Source organism: Danio rerio, chromosome 21 (assembly GCF_052040795.2).
Source record: "Danio rerio strain M-AB ecotype USA chromosome 21, GRCz13ab, whole genome shotgun sequence".
NCBI lineage: Eukaryota > Metazoa > Chordata > Actinopteri > Cypriniformes > Danionidae > Danio > Danio rerio.
In genome coordinates, this window is record NC_141041.1 from 18,875,701 (window position 1) to 18,902,429 (window position 26,729).

Consider the following 26,729-nt stretch of genomic DNA (forward strand, 5'->3'; position numbering starts at 1 on the left):
AAGCACAATGTCTATTTTCAGTATACAAAGAATTTACTTTGACCAATCGTAGTGCTGACATTTTTCACATCCACTAACCACAAAGTGTTGTAGTATATTAGGTCCACTAATATACTACAACACTTTGTGGTTGGTAGATGTCAAAAATGTCAGCACTACGATTGGACCTGAAAACGTAAAGACCAGGCACCCAGACTGCCTGGGGAAAACACACAATTCATGTCTGCTCTTGTCATAAAATTCCATTCCGAAAAGAAGAGGCAGCAGAAAGTGCAAATTGCTTGTCATCTTTATTTTACAAAAGCACATCTTGTGATTATCATGAGTATATACTAAAGTAAACCCTTTACCTTTGCAAATGATTAGGTCTCACTTTTTTCTGTACAACCGAAAATGGCATAGTGTTTTAAAGGGACAGTTCACCCAAAAATGAAAACTTACTCAGGATTTATTTACCTTCAAGTGGTTCCAAACCTTTAGGAGAAAGAAAACTAGAAACCTAAAACCATCAACTTCCACAGTATTATTATTATTTTTTTACTATGGAAGCCATTGATTACAGGTTTTACAGATTTATCTCTTTAAAATATATTCTATAGTGTTCAAGGCATCAGTTTTGGGTGAACTATCCCTTAAAGTTCTTACAACTGTTTGCAAGTGAATGTGCCAGTGTGATTGCTGACTTTAATAAATGCGTCTTTGAGATGTCATCGAATTTTGGAAAAATCATCTTGTTATCCTTAATATCCCAATAGATCCTAGTAAAGCAGTAGTTAAATTTTACTCTGTGACTTCTTGGACACAGCTTCCCTCACTATTTTATTTTCACATTCCAAATATATAATGGAAATGCACATTTGACTGCATACTACACCCAGTGAACTTGACTATAAAAATTCAGTGGTTGGGAGTTTCCTTTTGCGGTGATGGACAATATACTGGATGCAGGAAAAGGAAGCGCTGTGACTAAGGCTGTTGGAGTGACAGTGCCAATCGTGGATACAGCCTGACTGGATCAGTCATAATACCGGCCCTCGCATATAAACACTCGCCAGCTCTTAATGTGGCGAGGGCCTAAAAGAGAGTGAGCGTGTCAGCTGAACTGAACGCCCACTTTTGGGGTGGGACATGATGATGTTTGGAATGGTTTAGACATGAGTCATTCAGAAATGAGACGGTAGCATTGTGAGTCTTTTCACGGACCACAAGACATTCCACAGAGAAAAAAATGGTGTTCATTCAAGGCAGCAGCTGTGTTTAAGAAAGGATCAATATTCACCATTCATCCATCACAATTAACTTGAAGTAGCTGTGGTTTAGTATTTATTAACATTACGAAACAGCAAACTGGAGGAGAGAAACAGTCTCTAATGTCAAACAATCTAAACAGGGTGATCTTTTAATTATTCTAAGAAAGGATGAGAAGTACATACAATTCCAAATATGGTAATCTACGTACCTATACCAGTTTAATGATCAGTTTAATAATACATTATGAAAATGAAAAAGATAAAACATTCAAGTTTGGGGTGTCTACGAATTAGTGGTGTAACAGATGACAAATTTCACGGTTCGGATCACATTATGGTTTTTTAGTCATGGATCAGACAATTTTTCGAATCAGCCAAAAAGACAATTTGCTTTCCGTTTGTAACAAAAACAGTACTGCAAGACACTTTTGGTTTTAACAAGCAGAACTTAGAAACTGTAATTTTATTATAAATAAAATGAAGAAATAATCAGCTGAATAACTATAAATTGTTAATTATTCAGTACTGTGAAAAATTCACTGTTATTGCTACTGTTGCTGATAACGCTAAATGTGGAAATCTAACATTTTAATTCGTACAACCCATATTTATTTTTAGTCTCATTTTCAATAAATGATTCAGTTATTCACTGATAAAACATCATGTTTTATTACAAGATATGTAATTTTTGAGAAATTATTCAGTGGCATATTTTGATGGCTGGTTGTCGCCATTTATTAGTTAAATAATGTAATTGCTGCCTACAACTTACATTTTTAGAGCACCAAGTTAAATGCATATGATAGTGATTTTAATCTGTACCATAAACATCAGTGATTTAATATTAACTATAAACTGTTATCCCAGTACTTCTGTGTTATTTGACTGTTTCATAACTAACTCAAAAGACTAAAGACTAAATCTCTTTCTTGATTTTTGCGTTTTTCAAATACAGATTCAAATGCAGCGAATCAAGGGATTAATAAACATGCAAATCACCATCATTTATAATTTATGTTGTGTGGGTGTTGAGATCATGATCTTTTAATGATTAATCATGCAGCTTACCTTTTATGCAGGCTAAACAAGTGGTGACAGAAAACATCTTTAATAACCTAAGAAACCCACCACTTCCCGAATAACCTACCACAACTTCTTCCATCATCATTAAATATTACAGGAAAGCCTAAATGCTTGCATACGTGTGATTTAAATTAAGTGAGAGAGGATCTCTCTGCGATCAGTACAAATTTAGGATTAAAAGCAAAAAAGAAGTTTTAATCTGAAGGTTGTGTGATCCAAATCATGGGTTGTGATCCATACGAATCCAGCATCAGCTGTGATCCGTTACACCTAGTAGAAATTTTAAACTAAACCTAATTTAATTAGATAAGAAAACTATTTTCTTAATAAGAAACTAAACTTATTTTTAAACATTGCAATAAGTTGTTTTTTCATGGAATCCTAAAAAAACATTTCTTTTAAATAGTTGTGGTTGTTCATAATTTTGTGCAAAAAGCATCTAGGTTTGTACACAATTACTAACCAGCCCAACTGTTTTCAATGCAAGAAATGTTTTTTAAGTACAAAACTCTGATTTCTGAAGGATCAAGTTCAGCTTTGAAATTGTGAAATATAAAACTGTTTTTTAATGACAGAAAACGATTTAAAATTACTATACCTAAAACTACCTTATTTTACTGCATTTAATCCACTGTAACATTTATCAAATAAATCCAGCCTTGATAAATGAATACAGACTCAGGTTTTCAAAATAAATTAATTATGGGACATTAAATTATATTTTCAATTCAAGCTTATTTGTAAAGTGCTTTTCACAACAGTTGATGTTTCAAAGCAGCTTTACAGAAGGTGCACATTATTGTATTATCAAAACGTTATTAGTTATTATAAAAGTTATTAGTTACCATACAACTTTATTAGTTGCTAATGACTAACGTATTACTAATAACTAATTAACAATTAAATAATAGGTTTTAAAAGTTAATAATATTATATACAAGCATAGTTATCATGCAAGTATAGTGTATAGGTGATGTCACTGTGTACATGTTCGGTGAAGTGTATTTGTGTATTAAGTGTATGTGTTGTTCTCGAAGTCTTTGATGGTTGGCATCATCTCGTCACAGGTCTTATAAATAGTCAATATACAGTATATACAGTCAATAAATCTTTACATATAAATCATGAATAAAATAGATCAATCCAACGTAATCTCATGGCAATTTGTTACTTTTTGATTTAGTGACTAATTCGTATAAATTTGTACAATCTCATTTGTACAATTTAGTATGATTTGCTTATCCCCCAATGACAGCTGGATTTAGGGGTGGGGCATGCCTCCTTTTTAAAGTTGTACAATTTCGTATGACTAAACTCAAATGAATTTGCTTGAATTGAACAAAAATAAAATTAGCTATATTTCAAAATCATAAGGTCTTTTCCTCTATACACTCATGACACAACATACCAAGCTTGTCAATTACATACAGCAGAAGCACTTCAGTTGTCACCACATATTCCCCGACACCACCTATATTAGACCAAACTGCTCCCAGACAACATATGCTTCACAATCAGGCATCTATTTTAGGCCAGACACAGGCACGCTGTGAAACAAGTGTTGATAATGAACCCGATATTGAACAAACATCCCGCTTTCATTTGCTCCACTTCAGCCGTTGTGCTATCAGCATGTAAACTAAAGTGGACGCCTTGTGATCTGGAACTGATTTCCAAAGATCTGCCTAAGTACATAAAGGGACATTGACTCATCTGAAAGCTCTTTTGAACACAAGCTTTAGTGTGACAGAAAGGCTAATTAAACAGTACGCAGTCTGTTATTTATTGCCCCAGTTTATTCTCTCGAGACTTGCATGAAATATTTAGCATACATCAGGCTATTCTGAACTAAACACACAGCATCATCATCTTGTGTGATGTACAGTACTGATGAGGTTGCTGCCTGTCTGCTGGCCCACAGGGGACTATAAATAGCCTGGGTCATGTGACATTTGCTTACGGGTCAAAAAGGGAGGGAGATGTTTCTGGGAAGTGCCTTTGTACAGTCATTAAATAGGCCTTAACCCTTAAAGACCGAGACAGCCGCCCGCGGCTAAAAATAAGTATTGCTCTAAAATGTTTAATAACTTTTGATCCGCTGATCCGATTCATACAATTCAAAGATTGGCATAAAGAAGAGAATCTCAGCTTTCCAGCGCTGTAACATAGTACATTCGCGGACTTTCAGAGGCTCCGGAATCAGTGCGGTTACGTCATCAAAATTTGACAACGCTGATTTGACAAAGAAACGCTCGTCACTGTGTCTCCGAACAAACCAGATATGATACATTGATGCATTGTCCCTCCTCCATGCCCAGATTGGTTCAAACTCGCTATATCACAACCAATAAGCATAGGTTTCGCTTTCTGGACCAACAATGAGCTTTTTGAACAACACGGAATGAGAGATAGGCATACATTTACGCGCGGCTAAATAAAACGCAAAAAAAAAGTTTTGCATGAAATAATTCTCATACTAAGTACTTTTGCATGCACATCTGCACAGAAACATGACAAAACAGTGACACAGCAAAGACGAAGTGCTGCTCTTGCTGTTTTCAAAAGACGCAAATGAAGGTGCGGCTGTTTGTCTGCATTGCAGACAACCATATCCAAATCCATAGACAATCATGTCCATGCTGGCACATAAAACCTAAGGATGGTCCATATTGAATCTAGTTTAGTTATGTAACTATTTATAGTATAGTAAATATTTATATCTATTTTTTTCCTGAGGATTTGCACCATGTTTATTTGGACTTTGAGGCATTATTTATTATTTTCTTATTTTTTTATTTGTTCATTGTAAGTGGTGTTGTTTATAGTAACTGAAAATATATTATTTGGAAAAAGTCAAAATTGCTTCACTGTTCTGTTATTTTGTAACTTTTTTTTCTGTTTAGTTCATTCCCAAAACTTTTGGGCAAATACATTGTCAGTAAATAAATGCATTTTTTTCCCCCATTGAAAAACGCCTTGGAATAACATTGAAATAAATTGCTATAACTTGCTCAGGGAATGGTGGATGTAGACAAAATTTATTTTGGAAGTATAAAACATCATAGCATGTATTTCTAAAGAAAGAAAAACAAACTTCATAAGGTTTTGTTTGTAACAACTAGAAAATGCCACTTTTTAAAAAATCGTTTCTGGAAAATTCTGGAATATTTTCTGTCTGTTCATATGTTTTTGGACCAAAAAATTTTTTAGACTGGACCTTTAAATGATACAGATTGAAACTTCAGGTTCTCCTGTTTAAAATGATATATGACACTTGAGGCTGACTGCTAAAATAAAAATAAAAACTGCTTTTAAAAAAATAATAATATAGGCCTATTAGGTGCCCACAAAATACCTCTAGGTCTTTAAGGGTTAACAGAGTTTGTAGGATGTATGACTGCTAAATATCTACTATATTAATATCTTACATCTTCTGAAATTGGGCAGCGCGGTGGCGTAGTGGGTTGCACAATTGCCTCATAGCAAGAAGGTCGCTGGTTTGAGCCCCAGCTGGTTCAGTTGGCGTTTCTGTGTGGAGTTTGCATGTTCTCCCCGTGTTGGCCTGGGTTTCCTCCGGGTGCTCCGGTTTCCCCCCACAAATCCAAAGACATGGGTGAATTGGGTAAGCTAAATTGTCCATAGTGTATGAGTGTGTATGGATGTTTCCCAGTGATGGGTTTATTCCGCTGTGGCGACCCCATATTAATAAAGGCAATAAGCCGAAAAGAAAATGAATGAATGAATGAATCTTTGGAAATTCCTAATTGTGCAGTTTATAAATACATGTTGTTCGTAATGATACATCCATCCTTATATTTATTTGTTTTTATCCAGACATTATAGATCACATTTTAAAAGTGATTTAATTCTAAAACTTTACAACCAAAACTTTTGAAACTTCAGATGTGATTACATTCGAACAATGTCCACTAACAATAAACCAATGTCAACAGCTGAAGTTATCACAGCAAAGAGGACACAAAGTCCTTGACATATTTAATTTTGTTTCAAAAGTCACATAGAAAGTAAATACCTGCATCCCCAGCTAGTACAAAATGTTTAAAACATTTTGTATTTTTTTTTATAAATATTTATACAAATATATATATTTTCAATAAATAAATATATAATAACAATACTACTACTACTTTTACTACTACTACTACTACTACTACTACTATTAATAAAAATAATAATAATGATAATGATAATGTTCCCACTAAAAAATGCCATTGATAATTTATTCATTCATTTTCTTGTTGGCTTAGTCCCTTTATTAATCCGGGGTCGCCACAGAGAAGTGAACCGCCAACATAGTCAGCAAGTTTTTATGCAGGGGATGCCCTTCCAGCCACAACCCATCTTTGGGATTCATCTACACACACATTCACACACACACACACACACACACTTATTCACTACGGAAAATTAAGCCTACCCAATTCACCTGTACCGCATGTCTTTGGACTGTAGGAAACTGGAACACCCGGAGAAAACCCATGCGAACGCAGGGAGAACATGCAAACTCCACATAGAAACACCAACTGAGCTGAGGCTCGAACCAGCGACCTTCTTGCTGTGAGGCGACAGCACTACCTACTGCGCCACTGCTTCGCCCACCATTGATAATAATACACTACAAACCAAGTATACAAGTATACAAGTGACACGTCTTGTGTATGCTATTATCTTTGTTTTTATTTATAGTGGAGTTTTCTTATCCTATGAGAAGAGCCTGCTTTTTAATTATTCATGACTCTTGACTTGACACGTGCTTTCCGAAAGCAAGGCAGACCTGCCAAGCTGTGAGACCGCATCCACGCTCGGCAGGCAGTATTTAGCCGTTCATGAAGAGTCATATGTGTTGGTTTCCATGATCAAGAGGGTTTGTTGCATGTTTTTTCCGCGATGCTGTCAGGCCAGATACAGCAAGCTGTTGGTTTGCAGCAAGCATTTATGTCGAGAGAGCTGTACAAGAACTGGAAAATGGCGGACTTTGTCTCTTATTAGTTGAGTTTGTTACCATTCAGACACATCACCTATATCTGTGCTGCTGTGTTCACCTACAGTATGTTTAAAATCCTCCAGATTACCAGCAGGGCTAATGGTTGAATTAGATAGGGCAAGAGACCTGCTGCACTGCTATCCACTGTGTCTGCATTGAGACCCAGGGAATGAGGAGGAGAGAAGTCCTCCTCATTTACAGTGTTTATATAAACATGATTATCTTTATATGTAGCAGGACATTAAATTACTTATTGTTTATTTCTTTGGATTTTAACTTTAAAAACTATGAAATCATGTGTCTCCTCACAGTTTGTGTCTATTTTGTGGGCCAACTGACAGTTGTTTGCCCTCTTTTTCCCCTGCTCTGCCGGCCAAGCCCACTCCTCCCTCTGTTTACTGACTTGATTTGAAAGAGGAGGGTTTCATGGCCCTTTAATGGAACATTCAATCTTACCATTTTATGTTGTCTGAATAAAAAACAACAACATGTGAGACAAAACATTTAAGAAAAAAAAATGTTAATCTGTAAATTGTGTTTTTGTGGTAAATATCAAACAAAACATCACTTCAGTTAAAATGTTCTGTAAATGTTAGTGGCAATGTTCATAACTGTGAGGAATATTTGAGAAAGTTCCCTCTTAACTGGATAGGTTCTTAATCTGCTAAATGCCTCGCCTGTGCTTCTAATAAGAATTTAACTTAAATACTGTGTGTAAAATAATTCATGTGTTTTGACATAATCCTCAGTCTGGAATAACAGACTAAATCATCTTCCTTTTTTCCTGGAGAAATGCCTGGGGTGGAGGAACTACCAGAGTGACTCCAACTTTCCAACTATGCATTTCTTCCAACACCTTTTAACAAGCACCAAAGTTCCTGAGATAATATCTTAGCATGGAGTCTCCACTGATTCAAAGCACTGTCTAAGCCCTTGACTGCACCCTGTGTTTACTCAAAAAGAAAACAGCTTAACCAGCGACTGCATATGCAAAGTTTTATAGGCAAGCCCTGTATTACAATCATAGAACTTTGAGAACTGCAATTTGGTATAAAGAGGAACATGCAAGAGTTCAAAGTCTGAGCCATAAAGATTGTCTGACTGTTTCTCTTACATTGTTATGGCTGATACTTCCTTGTTTAACTTATTGGTGACGCATACAAATTTCAGCATAATTAAAAAAAAAAAAAACGTTTGTTTATTTTCAAAACACAATTTGAAATGTTTTAGATTAAATTAGATTCTTCATAAAAAGCAAGGGTCATGAGATGTTCAAGAAAAACAAACACAGTCAAAACATTCCATCTCAGTTGTTCAACTGTTTTGACTGTGATTTTGGCTTCTTAGACTTTGAACATATCAGGACTCTTGCTGTTTATGGAGGGACAGATAGCGCACAGATTTAATCTAAAAAATCTTAATTTGTGTACTGAGGATAAAGGTCTCAGGGGATTGAATCAAAATGAGGGTGAATAATTAATACCAGAATTTTCATTTTTTGTTGATCTAAGCCTTTAAATATATTACTGCAGATGTTTACATACAGATGAGGGCTATTATTAGTCCTCCTGTGCAATATTTTTTGTTCTTTTCATAAATTTTTTGAAGCAATATTTAACGGAGTAAGGTCGTTTTTGCAGTATTTCTTAAATATTTTTTTTTACTTCAGAAGAAAATCTTACTTGTTTCATTTATTAAAAAAACATTAATTAATTAATTAATTAATTCATTCATTCATTCATTTTCCTTCGACTCTGATTTATCATCGACTCAGATAGGTCATCGAAGCGTAATGAACCATCAACTTTTCCGGCATGTGCACAGCAGATGTCCTTTCAACCACAACCCAGAATAGTTGGAATAGTTGGCGACCTCTGAAATAGAGACTAGGATGAAGGAAAATGAAAGAATAAATTTTAAGGTCAAACTTGTTAGCCCTCTATAGCATTTTTTCGATAGTCTACAAAACACACCACTATAACTGTATAATGACTTACCTTTTTAGCCTTATTTGCTTTTTTTAACCCCCCTGGATTATTAGCACCAGCGCCCCCTGTTTATTTTTACCCCCAATTTCTGTTTAACAGAGAGAAGATTCTCAACACAACTCTAAACATAATAGTTTTATTAGCTTATTTGTAATAACTGATTTAGTTTATCTTTACTATGATGAAAGTAAATAATATTTTACAACATATTTTTCAAGACACCTCTATACAGTTTAAAGTGACATTTAAAGGCTTAACTAGGTTAATTAGGTTAACTAGGCAGGTTTCCTTACTCTGTTAAACATCATTTGTGAAATATTTAAAAAAGAAAATCAAAGGGGGGCTAATAGTTCTGACTTCAACTGTCATTCATTCATTCATTTTCTTGTCCGCTTAGTCCCTTTATTAATCCAGGGTTTACACACAGAAATGCCAACTGAGCCGAGGTTCAAACCAGTGACCTTCTTGCTGTGAGGCGACAGCACTACCTACTGCGCCACTGCCTCGCCCTACTTCAACTGTAGGTCTTTAAATTGCACTTTAAGCTAAATACTAGTATCTTGAAAAATATCTAGTAAAATATTATGTAACCCATGCGAACATGGGGAGAACATGCAAACTCCACACCAAAATGCCAACTGGTGAAGAAGGGACTTGAATCAGCGCCCTTTTCGCTGTGCGACAACAGTGCTCACCACTGAACCACCATGCCACTTTGCATGACAAATAAATGTAAATACAATACTATGTATTTTAAGGACTAGCTTCTCTCCTTTCAGCAGAAACAAAGTAAACGTTACTCTCACTGGACTCTGTAATTCTTCTAATCACTAGGTCTGTGTATATATGGGTGTCTTTTAGAACTACAATGAGGAAATGCTAGTATGTTATCAATGAGTGTGTGTTTAGGTGTGTTTGGATTAGAGCACCCATGAAAAAATGCCAGTATGTTATTATTATGTGTGTTTCTGTGTGTGTAAATGTGTGTTAGGATTGCATTTTATGAAAAAGGTTGTTTTTTATAAATGAAAGAAAGCAACAACACTGATTTGTTAGGTGCATTAATAAAATATATGCAAGTATAACACACATGATTTCTGTGATAATTTATAGAATGTTGCTGTAGTTTTTTCACAAACACGGAAGGTGTTTCCTGTGTTGCTTCCTCCTTCTTTACAGCATCTTTACCACAAACCCAATGTTTGTCTCAGTTGGGTGTGTGTTTCTATGGTAACAAGTGATAATTATGCACAAGGGGCTGAGGATGAGTAATCAAAAGTAGAAATACACACCACATGACATACAGTACCATTCAAATATACAAGTTGATCTAATAGCCACAGCATGTAAATAATACAAAAATACAAAATGAATGTCTTAACATCTGCTTTATTATCATTATATAAAGTGTTTTGAGAATAACATTAAGGAGAATGGGTTGAGGATAAGGAGAAATCGATCCAAATATCAATAACATAGGCCTGCTCTTCTTAATGCATGTGACAGATCAATCCTGCTCACTGCGCACTTCCAGACATCCCGTTTACCGCATTATTAAAAGGCGCATCCAGAAATTCTGAATCTTTCCATATATGGCTTTGTTTCAAATCTTAATACGAGTTGAGTAGATTGGTAAAATTATTCAATATAATGCACTGCCTGCCTACACATTCTGAAACGATTTTAGTTTGAGTTTTTGGCGTGTCCCGTTAGAAAGTGTCACTCCTGTGGAAACATTAGGCACAAAGAGACGCTTGTGGAAAGTAACACTTCAGCGTTGTTTACAGTGGGGTAAACCGTCACGTTATTGCTGACTTGGTAATTTTGCTGGTTGCTTGAATGTAAAAGAGAGGTGTAATATAGCAGTCTTACCTTAAGTAGAATTACTGGAGTCTGTCTGTAATTGAGAAAAGCAAATGCAGAACGTTTCGCGTGGACAGGGCAACACCCCTCTGTTTGAGACAGACTGCTCAAATAATCCTCATAGGGGGGTGATCCTGCCTGGCATTTAAACCACTCCCATCTGACAACGGGACAAGGCAAATCACTGCCACCTACTGCACCACGTGGATACTACGCTCACAACTTCTCTAAACTTTAGCATGGTAACCATAGCTTCCTTCAGCTCCAAATACAAGTTGTTCCTGTAACTATTTATTACTCGTGGGTGTCATTTTCCAGTCATTTTCCAGTCTTGTTTTTTTCTGTCATTTTCAGTGATTCAGTTCTCGTGTGATGTCTGGCAACACGTTGTTATTATTAATGTAACTAAATAATGTCATAGCTACAAAATAAATAAATAATTTAAATAATATTTTTCAACATAAATAGTACTGCAGGCTATAAGACAGATAATTTAAAGATAATTTATAGGCTATTACTTTAGCTGTACACACCTTGACTTTTCAAAAAAAAAATACACAAACGGGCCACTTTATTAGGTACATCTTAGTAGTACTGGGTTGGATCCACTTTTGCCATCAGAACTGACTTAATCCTTTGTGGCATAGTTTCAACAAAGTACTGAAAATACTCCTCAGCAGGGGCGGACTGGGACTAAAAATCAGCCCTGGCACTGTAGCCACACCAGCCCACATTACTACACCAACACAGCCCCATGCACGAACATGCACATTCACTACTTATTTTGGTGTACAGATGGTGAAATAATATAAGCAGTACCATATATGTAATAGATATTTAAACATTAAATGTATGTGACTGGAACAAAATCGAATTTATATATGCGATCATTCATTCATTTTCTTTTCGGCTAAGTCCCTTTATTAATCTGGAATCACAACAGCGGAATGAACCGCCAACTTGTCCAGCATAAGTTTTACGCAGCAGATGCCCTCCAAAGTGCAACCCACTGTGACTGAAACCCCTATACACACACATTCACATACATGCACTACGGACAATTAAGCCTACCCAATTCACCTACAGCACGTGTTTGGACTTGTGAGGGAAACCAGGAGGAAACCCACGCGAACATGCAAACTCCACACAGAAACACCAACTAACCCAGCCGAGACTCGAAAAAGCAATCTTCTTGCGCCCCTCCGCTGCCCTCTTTCAAGACTATTTCTGTTAATTTTATGCATTTCGGCAAAGTTTTACTTTTTTCTTTTTTTTTTTTTTGCTTTCTCTGAGCTTTTCGGCACCTCCTTTCCTTTTTTATGGTCCATTTCTGACAATTAGCTTGTGTTGCACTTACTGTTTTTTTGACATTCTAGCCAGATTTTGGGTCAGCCCATCTCGAAACCAGCCATTCATTGCTGATTGGGCCAATGCTTAATATTTATTATTATTATTACTATCATCATCATCATCATCATAATACTTACATCTTGCAAGAGATAAAAGCTGCCTGCATGTAAAAACAATACAAATAAAAAAAATAAAAAAATGTAAAAATAGCTGACTGGCCCACATTTAAAAAATGGTCCGGCCCTTCTGGCATTTGCCAGAATTGCCAGATGGCCAGTCCGCCCCTGCTCCTCAGAGATTTTGGTCCATATTGAGAGATAATAGCATTATGCAGTTGCTGCAGTAGGAGTGGTACCCTGTGTGGTGTTCTGCTGCTGTAGCCCATTTGCCTCAAGGATGATTTGTTGTGCATTCAGAGATGCTCTTTTGCATACCTCGGTTGCAACAAGTGGTTATTTGAGTAAATGTTGTCTTTCTATTAGCTTGAATCAGACTGGCAATTCACCTTTGACCTCTGGCATCAACAAGGCATTTGCGCCCACAGAACTGCTACTCACTGCATTTTCTCTTTTCTCTTTTTCAGACCATTCTCTGTAAACTCTAGAGATGGTTGCGTGTGAAAATCCCAGTAGATCTGCAGTTTATTAAATACTCAGACCAGCCCATCTGGCACCAATAATAATCATGCCATGTTCAAAGTCACTTAAATATAATTTCTACCCCATTTTGATGCTCAGTTTGAACTGCAGCAGACAGTCTTGACCATGTCTACTGTAAAATGCCTAAATGCATTGAGTTGCTGCCATGTCATTATCTAAGTAGACATTTGTGTTAACAAGCAGTTGAAAAAGTGTACTTAATAAAGTGGCCAGTAAGTGTAGTTATAGGGGATTTATTTAATATTTAGACTGTTGACAAGGACAGCATTTGCTGGGTAGATTTTAAAAAAATAATAGCTGATTTAAGCATGTTCATTTCTGGTCATGTGCTGGATAGGCACATCTTAGGACCAGAACATGAACAGCAAAGAACCAGCTTAAGCCAATTTAAACCAGCAGCAATTGTTCAAAACCTACCTAACCAGCATATGCTGTTTTTTCCACAACAGTCTAATATATGCTTACCAGCAGTGTTGAGGAAAGTTACTTTTGAAAATAGAGCATTACAATTTGAGTAACTCCCCAAAAGGGTAACTAAGTTGCAGTTAATTTTTTATTGTAATGTGTAATGTTACTTTTAAGTTACTTTCTCTACTCTTGCTTTGAGTTAATCTTTAATTAACTACACACTATATATCCTACACCTTCATTTACCTTAAAAAACATATTAAAACAGTAAGTTAGAATAATGTCATCTTCTGAGAATGTACTGCTGACCCCAGAGCTATACATGTCATATATACAGATTAAAAAAGTTTCGTGCCATTTTCTCTTGTTAGTTAAGTAAAATCTGAAATTGAGACAATTTGCTTTTCATTTTTTTCGAAGAGTTCAAAATGCTGAGATTATACTTCCATTGCAGAAATGTAAAGCTCTATTCTGCTATTGTGGTTTATGTCTGTTCCAGCAGTGACCATATTCTCTCACTGAGTGTGTAATTCAGTGTGACTACATTAATATTAATTTAGCAATTTTAAAAGCAAAATTAATTGGACTAAAAAGTGACATTTTTAAAAAGGTAACTCAAATAGTACTATTAATGTAGAGCTTCTACATTCAATACATTCCTCAGGAAACATCCATATTGACTTGATTGCGTGTGAGAATCGAGATTTGGTGACTGCGGATTGCATTGAATTGATTGAATTCATTGTCATATCTTAGAAACCAGTTTCAGATGATTTGAGCTTTGTGACTCGGCACATGAGCGTCACGGTGGCGCAGTGGGTAGCATGATCCTTTCACAGCAAGAAGGTTGCTGGTTCGAGCCTCGGCGGGGTCAATTGGCATTTCTGTGTGGAGTTTGCATGTTCTCCCAGTGTTCACGTAGGTTTCTTTCAAGTGCTCTGGATTCCCCCATAACTCCTAAGACATGTGCTATAGGTGAATTGGGTAAGCTAAATTGTCCGTAGTGTATGTGTGTGCATGCATGTGTATGGGTGTTTTCCAGTGATGGGTTGCAGATGGAAGGGCATCCGCTGTGTAAAACATATGTTGGATAAGTTGGCAGTTCATTTCGCTGTGACGACCCCAGATTAATAAAGGGACTAAGCTGAAAAGAAAATGAATGAATGAATGACTTGGCACATCATCCTGCTTGAATGAATGACTTGACACAACATCCTGCTTGAAGTAATCATAAAATCTTAAAATGATATAGACAAGGCCAACAACATTACCCATGTAGATTCCCACCATTTAAAATATTCACAATTGTTATTAGAAACCCAAAGTGTTTTAGAAAAAAATATCCCCACACCATTACACCACCAGTTGTGAGACCAGATATCACAAAAGATTGAATCACTGAAAATTATTGAAAAAACAAAGCAAAAACAGACTGGAAAGCAACACGAACATTCAAGTGAGCAATAAAAATAGCGTTACTGCAACAATAATATCTGCAATAACTTGTATTTTGGAGGAAGCTATGGTAACCATGCGAAACATAGCTCACTAGGTGGCAGTGTTTTGCTGGTAATTGTTTTGAACGACGCACATTTGGTACTAAGGAGCCCAGTTGGGTGCACAGAAAAATATCTTTCACACATACACCACCAGCAGCCTGAAACGTTTATACAAGGTAGGAATGGTCCATACTTTTGTGGTGTTGATGCTAAATTCTGACCCTGCCGTGCAGAATTCACAAATTAAACAGACACATGAGACCAGGCTTTGTCCAATCTTCTGTTGTTTGGCTGTGTTAACTGTAACGTCAGTTTTCTGGTTGGAGCTGACAGGATTGTCACTATTTTTGCTGCAGTTTAGCTCATCTGCTTCAGTGTTTGTTGTGTTAAGTAATCAAATGCTCTTTTGCTGACCACAGTTGTAGCAAGTCGTTATTTGAGAGTTGCCTCTTTCTATCTTCTCAAACCAGACTGGCCATTCTTCTCTGACCCTTGGTATAAATGAGACATTTTCGGCAGAGAAATGGTGCTCACTGAATCTTTTTTTTCCTGACCATTATCTGTGAACCTTAGAGATATTTGTGCGTTGAAATACCAATAAAATCTGCAGTTTCTGAAATAATAAACTAGCCTGTCTGGCACCAACAAACATCTATTCTTTTTAATCACATTTCTACCCCATTCTGATGGCATATTGTCCTAACAATGTCTGCATACTATAAAGCAGTGAAATGCTGTCATGTGATTGACTGATACAATTATAGTGTTAACATGAAGTTGAACAGGTGTACCTGTTGTTCCTAATGTGTATGTGTAGTGTGTAATGTGTAGTGGTACATATTATGTATTAAGGCTGCACGATATTGGAAAACTCTAACATTGTGATATTTTTTTTTATTTTGTCATATGTATTGAGAAATAATTACAATCTCACCAGATGATTTAATATTTCTATTTGGAAAGAATTTATAATATTAGATCATCTGGGATGATTCTGAAGTGGGATTTTATCTCTATAAAATCGAATAAACAATCTATACAAATTTTATGGTCCCCCAACACATTTTCGTTCTGTGCTATTTGCTGTGCATTTCTGTCTTTGCATGTTGTGAGTATTTCTATGCACTTGTTTAGTCAGAGATTGATGAATTAATGTTTACTATTTGCATCTCCATAAACTCTAATAAACAATTTGTAAACTTTTTGGGGATTTCCCAATCCCCAGACACATTTTTGCTGTGGCCTGTACATGAGTAACAGTATTCAAGTACAATAAATGATCAAAATAAAAGTCATTCAATAAAATTAATAATAGTTAAGGTCACTAGTGGTACAATATCTTATACTTGAATGCTTTTAAAGTCATTAAACAATCATAGGCATCAAAACCATGTGCAAATGATAAATTCTAGTACAATCTCAGCATTGCATATCCTGTGATGTGACTATTGCAAATGATTACATTGTGATATCTGAGATGAAATAATATACTGTGCAGCCCTAGTATTGTATTATAATATTGGAATACTATTTATACTTATCTTTAAAACACATATAAAAATAAATTTAGGAATTTGTGATGATTTCAGGTTCACCTTCACCAAAAAGTTGTTGGGAGAACAAAAATAAAATTTTATGTTAATCTGAGCTATTGATTAAAGAAAAATAATTAGAGGAAAGGACTTTTGTAGATGTTGGAACAAGTCCAATACACCTTGTAATTTGTATTATTGATATGAATTTCTTTTCCAATATTAATATAGTCTCCCTTTGGCAGCAGCTGGGGGGAGAATAACTTATCATTAATATATTAATGGTGGGAGTAATTTAAAAAGTCAGCAAATTTTATATCTGCTGTGGTTGCAGCTATGCTATAATGCTTATTGGACACTTTTTATTATTAATTGTTTGATTAAAGTAATTAGTTATTAGAAACTCAGCCGAACGAAATGGCTTTTTTTTGACTGTCACTTACATCTCTTCACTAAAAAAAATTGTTCAAAGATGATTCCTTGAATTTACAATTTTTAAGTTAATTAGTCATAAACATTATATTATGAATTGAACATTACTAAACTTAATTTGTTTAATTAAATTCAACCCATATAAATTGTTTTCAATGCAGACATCATTTATTTTTCAGTGTTGTTGTTTTGTCTTTAGCCACTAGATGGGGACATTCACTGATATTTTTCTGTCAAACTGAGTGACTGAACTTTTGATCCCCGACCTCGGCTATGAACCCGACTATCATGAATGTCTTTCGTTTGTGTTTGACGTTGAATGGGACATCAAATCTACTCTAATATAAGCCAGTCTTCTTGGCAAAAGTCGCTTATAGTCTATGTATCACTGTAGAGAAGTTGATTGTCAAAGAACTGCGACCTTTGATGACCGTGACACGCTGTAATGAATCATATTATGGACCGAATCTTAAAATAAAGTGGCTTAATGATTCATGTAACGACTCATTCGGAGCGTTCATGGAGTCAACCAATTAATTATTTAGCCCCGACATGTTTAGAACCGAGGAGCTTATAAATAAACATGCTTCTGAATAATATTGTATGACAGTATACACATATTAGTATGACAGTAGCCTATTATATATAGCTACATACACATTAACACAAAAGTGATTTGAGTAAATAAAAATGTATTGGAACAGTTTTCTTAAATGTTAGACTTTTTAAAATATAAATATACTTTCATAAGTAGAATCGGTGACCTATTAAATGGCACAAAAAACTTTTTCTAAATAAAAAAGCTATTAAACCTTGATTATGAAGACCAATGGTTGAAAAAAGATAAACAAATATGATAACTCAAGTATAAAACAGTATGTTTTGAGCAATTGCGTAAGATACATGTATTATAAAAAAAAATTTCAATAAAAAAAAGAAAATAATTAAGTACTAAACTAATTTTATACAAAGACAAATAAAATATACAAACAAAATGAGACAATTAATTGCATTAAGATTCAATCAAATGTTTGGCATACATAAAAGACGCAGAATTAAACCTTTTTTATTTTAGCATTCAGACAGTCAAGAAGAACATTTAAAAAATAAATCTTCTATGAGAAAATAACTAATAATGTCATGTTTTCTGAATATTTGGATTGATAAAACCAACAATCTAGGACATTTGCGTATTTAAAGAAGATGAGTTGTCAAGTGAAAATTATTACTAAATAAAACTTTAGATGACATGACTTTGGGTATATATATTCATAATTGTATCCTACTTCTCAAACTTATATGTTTAAATGTATGAGACTCAGTTCTTCCAAAAAATATACACTACCGGTCAAAAGTTTGGGATTATTAGGATTTTGGAATGTTTTAAAATAAGCTTGTCCTGTTCATCAAGGCTGCATTTATTTAATCAAAAATACAGTAAAAATTGTAAAATTGTGAAATGTTATTGCACTATAAAATGACAATTCAAAAATAGTTTATCATTTACTTTACTAATTTATTCCAGTGATTTTTTTAGTGAAATAATAATAATAATAATAATAATAATAATAATAATAATAATAATTATTATTATTATTGTTATTATTATTAATGGTGTTAATAATAAAAGCAACAATGACTGGTGTAATACTTTCATTTGAAACTACATACAATAAGAAAAGCAGATATTTTTTTTTTATAAATATTTAACAATTTACATTTTTTGCCGCCTTTATAAACAGAAAAAAATATGAAAAAAACTTTCTCTTAACTTTTGACCAGTAGTGTAGATTTATTATTATTATTTTTTCTTTTTTATTGACTTCAATAACAAACGTACAAAATTCCATCTTAAACAAAAAGACAATGATACCAACAATGATAATAAATTAACAGATCAGGTTAAACAATATTATAAACACACATAAAACAGTAAAAAAAGATAAGAAATTAAACAGACATACATAAATAACACAAATGCAGCAAAAGGAAAGAAGGACTTATGTATCTGTGATATTTTCAAAATAATTATCATATTAATCCAAGAAACTATCACTTTTTTCTTGATTTTAACCAGTCTAAGAGATTTAATAAAAACATCAGTTTCAATTAAAAATGTGAAATGGCTGCGAATTCGAAAATTTTTGTTTGTAAATAAAATATTTTCCATACAAAATTAAAAAGTTAATGGTTCTCTGGTTTTAGCTTTATATAGTAACAAATAATAGCTTGTAGTTGAAAGTTTTTTTTTTTTTCGTTTTTATTTATTTTATTGTAAATTGGCAGTGTGTGATGAAATTTCATGACATAAATAATAACTGTATTCCGAACCAAAAATAAATTTCCATTCAACCAACTTGAGCTGAGCCCATAAATAATATGAACCGCAAAGACATATGGGTAAAGTATTTACAGAAGAAGCTATAAAATATTATAGATATGCATTATCGTCTGGTCCTGGTCCTGCTGAATTCATTATGCGTTTGGTACGGCGTATAATTATTTAGACGTTGTACTCTTCCCCAATGAAGCTCTGGCTCCAGTTACCGCACTGTGGCGCCAAAGTCATGACAGACAGCTTCAAAACTGCTGTTGAAAACAGCGGGAAAATGAAGGGGATCTGAAAGAGCCTCTTTGTGAAATGCAGCGCCGCTGTCGCCTTATTGTCTGTCAGATTTGCCGATCCAGCGACGGTGTCTGAAACGTTTTATTCGTGGGAGAAGGGAAGTATGATGTGATTAGTCTTTAAGTCTCCACCCGCTGTTTTCAGTTCTCAAGGGAGCAGTAGTGCTTCACTGAGGTCTGTCTTAATAGCCTATCCGTGGCCTACCTATAATGAGAAGAACAGACCAGAAGAGCATTATAGATTTATATGCTCTAGAAAAGTTCTGTGTATGTTAGAGAGTCTATAAGTAGTCTTTTTTTAGGATCCCTTTGAAAGGCCCCTTTTATTTGTGTGTGTACAGTTTCAGTACTGTACAGTATGACTGTACAGTAGTCTCTTTCATAGCATAAGCATGCCAATCTTTCACTATCAAAACTTTTTTAAAGGAGCTTCTCAGTCAGCTAGATCAGACTGCTCTAAATCATCATTCTCTCTCTTTTTCAACAGCACAGCTACAGACCAGTCTTATCTTGTGCATAAGGATATCTTACATAAGACAGGAAATCAGAGGACAGGTATGGCTTCCACATGAAAATATTGCTTTTGGCACTTGAGGTTACACAGAAAGCTCTTTGTTGAGCTCCAAGAAATACCTCACAGAGGCTGGCTGTGTTTATGTTGAGGAACGGATAACTTCAGGTTTGTGTTATTTAAAAACAATTGATTCAAGTGTGGCCTGTCAGATAAAGTTATGGCTGCTTGGAGCTTTATGTGGTTTGCTTAAGGACATCATTTATTACTTTTACACATTTGAAGTGTCTTTGACGATGATTGGACTGTGTTTGTACATTTCTGCATGTGAACAGTTGACAGTTTGATAAGCTTTGTCTCATTGGTTACATCTACAGAAGCTGTATTGAGCCTACTAAAAGAATAATTGGTTTCTTTGAGTGATTCGATTTTTGGAAAAAAAAATCCTGTTCAAAAAATGGTAAAAGTGATGGTTACCAACATGTTAAGACTTTTTACACTGCTAAGAATAAAATCATAATAATTCAGACAAACATAAAATTTTATCAGAAAAGATTTAATATTATGCGATAAGATTACTCTAAATGAATAGATCTGCTCTTAAAAATACTACATTTTAACACGTTTTGCACAATTACCTTAAAATGCATATAGACTTTTAATTGAAAAATTGTTTCACAACAGAATACAACAATCGGGTTCCCGAAGTAAAGACTTAATTAATTTTCCTATAAAGAATTTTTTATTTCTTTACATGGTCTGTTGTGAGCTCATGTTGTTTTAGCTTTATGCTGAACCCATTTGTTTGCATTAATTCAGCTTATTTATAGTAGCAGGATTTGTACTTTGTACAGAAAAAACTACATTACCCATAAGGCTGTGCCGAAAATGTAGCAAAGTGTGCCAAAATACTTTTGTTTTGCCTCTTCCACTTTCATGTAGTATATATATATATATATATATATATATATATATATATATATATATATATATATATATATATATATATATATATATATTTTTTTTTTTTTTTTTTACAATCTGCAATTTAAAATAGTATTTTTACATTTCATTCATTTACATTTAATTGTATCATTAGCCATGGTTCATTGGATTGTAGCCGTTTATTTTAAGACATTAATTAAAGTTTTCTACCTTGTTTTTTGGCAATGATTTGCTTCAGTTTAAAGCTTGTTATGTTGTGACTTCTTTGTATCTGGTTAGTTTGGTTCATGGTTTGGGTCATTTAAAATCCATATTTAAAAAATGCAACGGCAAATATACTTTTGTTAGCAGTACTGCTGTAAGTGTGGGTGAGCAACAGTCAGTAGTGTTTTTTATTGAATTGTTAGTTGGTTCTTGTTGTGTATATTTACAAACTTGTTCACTATTTTCTCTCATTTATTTGTTTATTTTTTTATGTAGTATCCCTTAGAGAACAATTCATTCATTTTTCTTTGCCTAGAGTCCCCGATTTATTACAGAGGAATGAACCACCAACTACTCTTGCAAATGTTTTGCACAGCGGATGCCCCTTTCAGCCGCAACCTGGTACAGAAGAACCCACCTACTCTTTCATTCACACTCTCACTCATACACTACAGCACAGCTGGGTGATTTGGCCTAAAATCAAAATCTTGATTAATGTTCAATTTTAATTGAGACCACTGTGTGGAGTTTGCATGTTCTCCCTGCATTTGGGTGGGTTTCCTCCGGGTGCTCCGGTTTCCCCCAGAGTCCAAAGACATGCAGTATAGGTGAATTGGGTAGGCTAAAGGAAGCTGGAAGGTCATCCGCTGCGTAAAAACGTGCTGGATGAGTTGGTAGTTCATTCCGCTGTGGCGACTCCAGATTAGTAAAGGCACTAAGCCGAAAAGAAATAAATGAATATATAATAAGCAGCAAATAAATCTGATATTTAGATTTTTTGTCTGATCACAATAAATAACAGAGGTGTTACTTGAAAAATGCACAGATCTAAGGCAGATGTATAATGAAAGCATTCAATCGCTTTCCTAACTTTTAATGCTCATTTAAGACTAAATTTGTTGAGTTTAAAAGAAAACCCACTAAGATCGATATGTTTTGATACTATCATTATTATTATTATTTTCTTATTATTATTATTATTATGTGCATGTCTTTTCAAACACGCACCAAAAACCCAGAGTGTTCGCTCCACTTCAAATCGTGCGTACAGAATCAGTTTGGGAAACAATGTCTATTTTTCAATATGGCGCGCGTCTGACAGTCATGCACTGCTACCTGAACTTTTGAGGATTGCATAGGAGGGGCAACGGGGCCTGTAATGAAAAGGAAGGGAATCCTGCCATTTGTATATTAAAGTGTTTTCATGCCTAAATAAATTGAAAGCCCACAACAGATCCACATTTAAGAGCAAGTGGTGTCCCCTGGTGGTTTGGCGGTATGGTATGCGTATAAGGAGGATTGACTCTTTGATGTTTATTTTCACCCTTCACAAAAAGATAAAAAATATGGGAAAATACTTTCACAGGATGAAAACGGGATAGAATTGTAAAATATGCTAGAATGCCGGGAAAAACGGGACGATTGACAGGTATGTTCTCAGTACGTCGTAACATTTTTTGAGAGGTCAGCATCGGTGTCAGTCACGGCGAGGGGTATGCGAAGGCTGCACCGGACCATGTTCTGCGCTCGATGCAGAAGTGTAAACAGAGCGGGGTCACGTGACTCCCCACGTGGTAGGAAAAGTAATAGAAAAAAATTCACCTGGAAAAATTTGATCGATTATAGGTTGTGAACCTCGATTTTAATTACTGTCGATCAATCGCCCAGCCATACACTACGGCCAATTTAGTTAATCCAATTCGCATACACCACATGTCTTTGAACTAGTCAGCTGGGAAAACTCCCCAAAGTAATGCCAATTGGCCCAGCCAGGGCTCAAACAAGAGACCTTCTTGCTGTGAGGTGACAGTGCTAACCACTGAGCCACCAGGTCGTGATTCTGCTTCTAAACAGCATTTAAGTTACGGGCACATTTTCAAAATGTTACATACTGAATTTGAGGTCATTACTTCATAGCTACAAAACCTTCAAGATAATCTTTTCATCACTTGTTACTTCTCCAAATGTTCTTAAGCGTCTTCCTGCTAAATTAAGACAGACGACTGTGGACCCAAACAGAGGCTTATCTCTGCTGGCTGATTCAGTTATTGGCAGAACAGTCTACTTTAACCTTTACAGCACATGTCCGCATGACCATAATGAAATATTGTCTGGATGTCGCAGGAGCGATTAATCAATTAAACATGTTTATGAAATTAGGAAAACTAACCGTGTAGAAAGGAACTCATTATCTTTCGTCCTGTGGGATGGAGAGTATCCTTTCCATCCCTCTGATTTCTTGCCCAACTCTTTCTCTCTCCCTTTGTCTTGAACTCGGTCACTGTCTCTGGTACAGTTGAGGAAGCGAGTCCATGACTGAAACGTTTCTGTTTATTATTACTGTTGAGACAGTTCCTTCAAGTCACACATACTTTAAAACAAAAGCCAGCTTTATTCTTGATGTATCGTTTTTCCCTGTAATCACAAACGTCAGTGATGTATGGGGTCTTATGGCAGTGCATGCAGAGAGATGTGGAGAAAACTCTCGGTTTTTCCAGAAAGGATTGTGTGTGTGTGTGTTTTTTTTTAATTCTCTTTCAACAGGCTCATCTCTGTTTGGATCTCCAGCGTGTTAGAACAAATGTCCACACTGACACGTATTTAGCATTTCAACACAGATCAAAAGAAAACGCTTTCACTCCACTTCAAAGCCTTCTCTTTCAGTCAGAAATCTCTCAATAGCTGGTTTGACTTTGACTTTTTAGGGAGGGCAAAGAAAAAAGTTGGCTAACTGCAAAACTCTCCGACATTTTTTCTAGCAATGCCGCATCTCCAGTTTTTCAATAGATTAACTGTATTGAAGAAACGCCAACACAAACTATTGTAGAGCCTCATAAGAACTTGCTCACATCTTTGATAAATGAAAGACGTAGCCGTGACTGAAATGTGGGAGTACACTGTGTGTTGATGAAGTGTGCTGGCACTTCCTTGCAATTCAGGAGACTCAGCAGTTTAGAAGTCATTGTTTTTGCCAATGAACTTGAATGCGTGACAGTCATTTCTCAAAATATTTCGTGATTTGGCTTAATGATAAAGGACAGGCGATATTTTGTAAAAATCTTTTTAGCAGTCATTACTTCAGTCTTCATTGTCATATAATCCTTCTTTAATCATTCTAATATGCTGGTTGGATGCTTGACTATGAAATACTAAAATCCTTGGAGGTGTTTACCTGCCAACTTCTTCAGCTAAAAAAATGCAATACGCAAACATCTTTTTAAATGAAAAAGAATTAAAGGATTAAAATATTACAAAAATTATTATTTTCTAGCCTACATAAATAAATAAAAAATCACTGTCTTCATACCTTCTTTATCTCAGGGGGCTTTTTCAGTTTATTCATGACAATTTGCATTTGTAATGTTGTTATTATTATTAGCAGTATATTATATGCATATTTATATTTGTTTTATTAAAAACAAGCTTAGATTTGTCCACCTGTCAGGTTTTAGACCATATAGGGCACAGCATGTGTATTTGGATTTAACTCAGTTTTTTTGACCACACTCTGTTATTATTGTTCATTTATTCGTTTGCTGTAAATTAGAACTAAATTTAGAAATAGTTTTGAAACAAATCTTGGCGCTTAATAAATTAAATTAAATATGTATAGGCTAATGGATGTCTGTGCGTAAAACACGTTTTCCTATCCACGAGAGTGAAAGTGAAAGTAAAGACTGAGGAGGCTCATCTCTCATTCTAGCACTGTAGATGCACTGTTTAACTGTTTTCTCGCTAGTGAAGCATTCAGTTTTTCCACTTACAAAGTCCGCCATGTAAATAGCAAATGCGCTATGGCACGACGCAACTGACTCTGAAAGGGAATTGGAGATGAGACTCTGATTGGTTTATTCTTAAAACACAAACTTATAACTCATTAAGAGATTAAGCTCAACCCTTTTAGACCATGCACCGTGGCGCGAAGTGGATTTTTCTGTCTTTAAAATGGCAAAAGTGGATTCAGACACGGCCTTAATGCTTTTGCGCCCAGTGCTTTAGACTTTGAGCCTGGATCGTCAAAATAGAGCCCAGAGGCTGCTTATTAGTACTTATAAAGCACATGTTCTGTATAATCTTATTCTACATTCATAATCCTAACAAATACATTAATAAATATAGCTGCAAGCAGCAATTAAGGGGCCAAGCACTTTTGCCCAAAAGGTGGCGCTGCTCCTGAAGTTTTTGAGTACTTTCAGGGCATGGGGTTAAAGATGCATATCATGTTTTGTAATGATATGTGAATGTGTTGGTAAAATATAGCATTTTTAGCCAAAAATCGAAATGGTCGACGGCCAAAATGGCTGACCTATGAAAATCAGACATCATTCGACTCGACATGCTCTGCCGGATGTAATGAGACCAGTTTTACGAGTTTCGGACGAAAGGTTGAGACGTTATAAGCCAAAAATCAATTTTTTTGCAGTGAGCGGAAACTCTGCGTATAACCTCAAACCATAATTGTCATAACACTCACCAAGTTTGGTGTGAATCGGTGAATGCGTTACGGAGATATTGTCTCAAGTTCATTTTTGCAAGTTCTTCGTTAAATTTGATCGCAAGTTAAATGAAAACTGTTGGTCTATTCAACTTGAATTCCATAACTTTTGGTTGGCATGGTCAGTAGACCTAGGCCGGAGAAACGGCCTAGGACGAGTTTGATCAAATAGGTTTTTCGAAAAATTTAAAATAGCGCGTAAAATATTGCGTTTGAATCGGACTGAGCCAAGGAATCAGAGGAAAAAAGAATTTTGATTGTAGCCCATTCGGTTCAAAAGTTATCATGATAAACATACGTGAAAGTTTGAACAAGTGGTGGCGCTAGAGAGTTTGATTTTGAGACTTCATATTTGGTCTGATTAATGTTGAGACTGCGGCCTCTATCATTGTGCCAAATTATACAACTTTCCCGCATACGCCTATATGGGCTGCCATTCAAATCCGGCGGAAGAAACGGAAGAATAATAATAATAATAGGAACGCTAACGGATCCAATAGGTGCCTACGCACCTATGGTGCTTGGCCCCTAACTATTAATAAGGAGCAAATTAAGCTTTCATTGAAGCCTCCTGTCAAATGGTTTGCTAAGAGCAAGAACTGAACTTTAAAATAAAATGTGAACAAAATTTCTCCACAAAGTATAACAAAGTATATCGCAATAAATGTCTTGGAAAAACAAAATATCACAGATTTTTTCAATATCATGCAGTCCTATTTCCCATACACCAATATTTCTGCCCGGATTACCATTAGATTTATGAATATTTGTTTTTTTATTATTGCTATTTATATTTAGATCATTTTGTCAATGTCATCTGTTACAGACTGAATAAGGAAAGCCCACCTGTAGCACAGAAAAGCGAGTATAAAAATGACTG

General features: G+C 35.2%; 2 protein-coding genes across 5 annotated transcripts in view; one reads left to right on the plus strand and one right to left on the minus strand.

Annotated features, from left to right (window-relative positions):
- Positions 1–11,302, minus strand: part of gsna (gelsolin a) — a 30,240-nt gene extending 18,938 nt beyond the window's left edge. Inside the window, exon 1 of one of the 2 annotated variants that reach the window (XM_087299174.1) lies at positions 11,199–11,280. The gene's annotated coding sequence lies outside the window, so the exon portion shown is untranslated. 2 annotated transcript variants of the gene reach the window in all.
- A 3,872-nt stretch (positions 11,303–15,174) lies between these two features.
- rxraa (retinoid X receptor, alpha a) overlaps positions 15,175–26,729 on the plus strand; it is a 346,336-nt gene continuing 334,781 nt past the window's right edge. For 2 of the 3 annotated variants that reach the window (XM_087299853.1, XM_087299855.1), the window contains exons 1-2: positions 15,175–15,281; positions 20,182–20,249. The gene's annotated coding sequence lies outside the window, so the exon portion shown is untranslated. The remainder of the gene's footprint in view (positions 15,282–20,181; positions 20,250–26,729) is intronic. The other variant, XM_087299857.1, reaches the window with a different exon arrangement.